Below are 5077 nucleotides of genomic sequence, written 5' to 3' on the forward strand. Positions count from 1 at the left end.
CCTAAAACCCCCGCCGTGATGGTGTTTGAAAAAAAAAGAGAGAATTAGAAAAAATAGTTGAAATGTGCATTGGATGGTGTGACCCATAAATGATAAAGTAAAAGAGAAGTAGAAAAATATTATTCTCTCTGTCCATCTATAGCTGAATCGTATTCCTTTTTGGGTTGTCCCACTATAGCTGAGTCGTTTCCTTTTTTGGCAAAAAGTAACAACTTTTATTCCATCTTACTTTATTCTCTCTTCATCTCTCTACCTTTTTTTCCTTGTATACTTTATTATTCATTTACTTACCTCACTTAACACAACATTTTACTTAAGTCTCGTGCCAAAAAGAACGTCTCTACCACAGAGGGACGGATGGAGTACTATAAATAAATATAGACTATTTCTATTCCTAGCAAAAAAAAAACAACCATACAAAAAGAAATACATTAACTATTTCTACGACGAATTAAGAGAGTAGTAGGTAGACAATATAGCACATGCCAAACTGAGGGAAGTATCATTATCCCTGCACGTTAAATGCAGAGAAAAACTGAACACAGAACAATTATATTGGTACGATTCAACATTTGCATGGTCGAATTCAGAAGAAGCTATGGATGATGCAGTAAAGCAATTATTCAAAAAACTGTAGCTCATAATCCATAAAATGCTAAAATGTAAAAAATTATCCATTTTGGTAAATCGGGAAAAATTATATACCACAAAATCAATATACTTTCATGAAATATTGAACAGTAATACAAATACATACTCATATTATCATGAAAATATATAATTATCCTGAAATATTTCTAACATGTCTTATATTTTAAATTTTGATAAATTGCAATGTTTCCGCTCTTAATGCTAAAATGATAGAAACATTTACCACTAGACCACCTCTTGCCTTGGTAGAGTTACTCGTTGAATTGTGTTAGGTAACATTAATTTTTGGCGGCAGCCTTTTCTTCACCGGGTCCGCTAAAAGACAAGCAATGTTACCAAACAATGTGTATACGTCAACGTCAACGTCAACGTCAACGAAGGACTTTTCACAAATTTTCACACACAAACGCGCCAATCAAACGCACCCCAAGCATTTTTGTCTTAAATTTTGAGCTGAAAATAAACGCCAAAACTATGGTGGAACGGAGGAAGTATATCATATAGAAATTACTTAACTATAAAAAACTTTTTTGAAATGGAAAAATAATTCAACTATAAAGAATGGAGGGAGTACTCATTTTTTCATCACATTTGTATCGACAGTAAATTTTTTCAATCTTAAAAGATTTATATTCTACATTACTCCCCCCGTCCCACAATAATTGTCACACTTCATTTTTACCATAAATGGTAAATAGGTCTCACATTCCACTAACTTTTTCAATCAATTTTTCTTTACATTTCTTAAAATCCGTGCTGAATCCGTGCCCACAATAGGAGTGAGAATTATTGTGGGACAGACGGAGTATTTGTTATTACTAACTATTCACATTAGTGGAATGTGAGTCCTATTTTTATACATTAATTTCATAATTAAATCTGAGTGGAATGAGTTAGTAAAATGTAAGATCCATAACAAAAAATAGTAAATAGTAACAGTGCCAATTATTAGTACGGATGAAAAAAAATAGTCCCTCCGTCCCTGAAGAGTATGCACTATTTCCTTTTTCGTCCGTATTCAATGAGTATGAACATTTCAATTTTGAAAACTCTCTTCTCTCTAATGAGGTGAGACTCATTCTCCACTAAGAATACTTAAAAAACTTTCTCTATCTATCTCTCTCTTACTTTACCAATAACGTATTAAAATTCATGTCGAATCCAAAATTCATACTTTTTGGAGACGGAAGGAGTAGTAGTGCCAATTAACGAGGGACGCCCGAGCGGAGGGAGTATCTAAATAGCATATGGAATAATTTGTGTATACACTTTCTTCCATTATAAAACCACAGACTAGACCGAAGTACACTTGAAACACACACAAAAGTACTGAAATGATGAAGATGAAGGTGAAGGAGACGACAGTGGTGAAACCAGCGCCGGCGAAGCCGAGGTCCACGATATGGATCTCCAATCTGGGCGCCATTTTGCCGGAAAACTACCACACTCGTACTCACATCTTTTACCGCCCAACCGCCGTCCCCGATTTTTTCGATGCAGCGGTGCTCAAGGCGGCCCTCGCGCGGACCCTCTCAGAGTTCTACCCCATGGCGGGGAGGCTCCACAGGGACGCGAAAGGCCGCATTGAAATCGACTGCAACGGTGAGGGAGCAACGTTCATTGAGGCAGAGGCAGAGGCCGACCTCGACGACTTGGGGGACTTCGCCCCCACCCCGATTTCTGCCTCACCCCCAAAGTCGATTATTCTCAAGGAATTTCTTCCTTTCCACTATTACTAGTTCAGGTATATATGTATTTGTTGTGTTTCAAAATTTAAAAATATACGAGCAATATATAAGGACAACCCTTATTCTATTTGTACGAGGTCTTATGGATAGTATTTTAAAATAAAAAATGTGACTATTTTGCTTAAAACGGAAAATATCATACTAATATGGAATTCAGGTATATACAACGGTATCTGGTTGTGGTCGATTGCTTGTAAATTCTCTGGTATTTCTTTCTGTGTGGTCTTGTGATTTTAATTCGAGGTTGCAAGCAGTTGTGCATCGACAAACCTTCACATATTAAAAGCAAATTGTGAGTGTTTTGTTTGAAGCAGAAAATATTATATTAATGTGGAGTTTGGGTATAGATTAACGAACCCTCGCAGTGTTACTACGGGCCTGTTTGGTTAGGGGTTCAGTCGATTGATTTCTTGTGATTTTAATTTGAGAACTATAGATAAATATTTTATCATGTCATCTTCTTTTTAATTTTAATTGCGGTCGAAACCTCTGTTTGCCAAATTCTAATTAATGTTTCTTTGGTCTGAAAAAAAAGGTGACACGATTCAAATGCGGTGGAGTATGCGTAGGTGTTGCAATGGATCATCAAGTGAAAGATGGAATTTCCGCTTTGCATATTCTCAGAACGTGGTGCGAAATAGCTCGCGGCCTCGATATCGGCGTGCTACCGTACTTGGACCGCCGTGTCCTGGCCGCGCGCGACTCGCCGCAGCCTAAATTCAACCACGTGGAGTTCCATCCACCACTGACGCTGAAAACTCACTCAAATATTTCCGGAACAAGATTTTCAATGTTTCCGCTAACGCAAGATTAGCTAAACATCCTCAAAGCTAGCTGTCAAGAAGATCACGGGAAAGCCCCACCATACACTTCATTTGAAACACTCACGGGTCTCTCTCTTTTCTATTATAATAATAAATAATTAAAATGAAAAGGAGATAATTAAGAAAAATAACAATATAGAAGAGAGTATTAATTAGTGCATTTATAAAAAAGTTTCGAACTTATGTAAAAATTTGCTAGGCCATGTTTGGAGATGCATTTGCAAAGCTCATCGGCTTCCTAAAGACCAAGAAACCAAGTTGACGATTATAGTCGACAGGTGGTCGAGGCTACGGCCGCCGCTTCCGCTAGGATACTTCGGCAATGCGGTCTTCAAAGCCTCACACATTGCTTTGAGTGGTGAAGTCGAATCGAAGCCATTGAATTTCACTATTGGCAAAATTCGAGAGGCGATGGCCCGAATGGATGACGAATACTTGAGATCCGCCATTGATTACTTGGAGGTGGAGGGCAGCCTCCACCCTAATGCTAGAGGCACTGGGCTTTACAAAAGTCCGAACCTCAGCATTACTAGTTGGGCCAGACTGCCCTTCTATGATATAGACTTTGGGTGAGGCCGTCCCTTTTACGTTGGACTTGGTGCCCTTCCGGCCGAAGGGCATTTAGTTGTGATGCCCACTCCCGTCAATGACAGGAGCTTAGCATTGGCCATCGTGCTCCCGGAGGAGCAAATGAAGGTGTTTGAGTACATCTTTTATGATATTTTTACGATTTTAGTCATAAACATTACGTTTTGAATTATTCGGTCCCTTACATTTGAAAATGGACCGAAATCAATCCATTTTGGACGGAACTGTGTAAAACTAACGGTCAACTGCAGTTTAATGTTTTGACCGAATTAAGCATTTAAATTAGAATTTTTTTAATTATTTCAAAAGTACTTAATAATTATAACTACTTTTATCAATTTTCAATTTCTCAACAACAAAAACAAAAAACAAAAATGCATTTATCTCTCATCCTCCCGCCCACCGGTGCCTCCCCTCCGCCGTTCCAGCACCATCCATTCACGAGGATCACCTTCCTCTTCTACAACGTCACCGAATCCCCCCCAAATCGAGCACTTGAAAACTCATACGCGACCCCCAGTTGTCATGCGTCGCTCGAATTGGACCAAATCCCCAAACCTTCCCACAATGCCACCTCCCCTTACAATCGGCAAAAATCAGAACGCAATCAACAAAATTGAGATAATACACAATAACTGAAATGTTTTCTCCTTCCGTTTTTCACTTCATTGAGAAATCACATAACCCGATTTAGAGGTCAAAGATTGAGGAAGATCGGAGCAGCAACAACGGAAAACTGGATTCAAATTGGTTCATTTTTCAAAGTACGGTTATACGAAGCATCAATCAGTACAATAAATCCTATTTTAATTAGGGTTTATTATTTTTTAAATAATTAAAAAATTCTAATTAAAATTATTAATTCGGTCATAATTCACTAAATAACTGTTGGGCCGTTAGTTTTAACAGTTCCATCCAAAATGGACTGATTTCGGTCCATTTTTAAATGTGTGGGACGGAATGATTCAAAAAATAATGTTTTAGACCAAAATCGTAAAAACGTCATATGTTTAGGACCATATTTGGCATTTACTCTATCTAGCCAAAGAACGAGTTTCAAAATCCATGTTCATATAAAATAATATTATGTTATTATTTCTGGACGGCTACTGCATAAGAAAATGTGTAACTTTGTCGAGTTTTCGAAGAGGTTGTTGAGCATATCTTATCATTAACTTAGTATATTTAAAATATTATTAAATTTTATTTACTTTATTTTATTAGAATATTATCATATTCCACGGATTACAAATATGTGTAAACCTT

General features: G+C 37.3%; 1 pseudogene; it reads left to right on the forward strand.

Annotated features, from left to right (window-relative positions):
• Window positions 1–1854: 1854 nt before the first annotated feature.
• Window positions 1855–4111, forward strand: LOC121806693 (annotated as a pseudogene).
• Window positions 4112–5077: the final 966 nt, after the last annotated feature.

The sequence above is a fragment of the Salvia splendens genome, chromosome 6, assembly GCF_004379255.2.
Source record: "Salvia splendens isolate huo1 chromosome 6, SspV2, whole genome shotgun sequence".
NCBI lineage: Eukaryota > Viridiplantae > Streptophyta > Magnoliopsida > Lamiales > Lamiaceae > Salvia > Salvia splendens.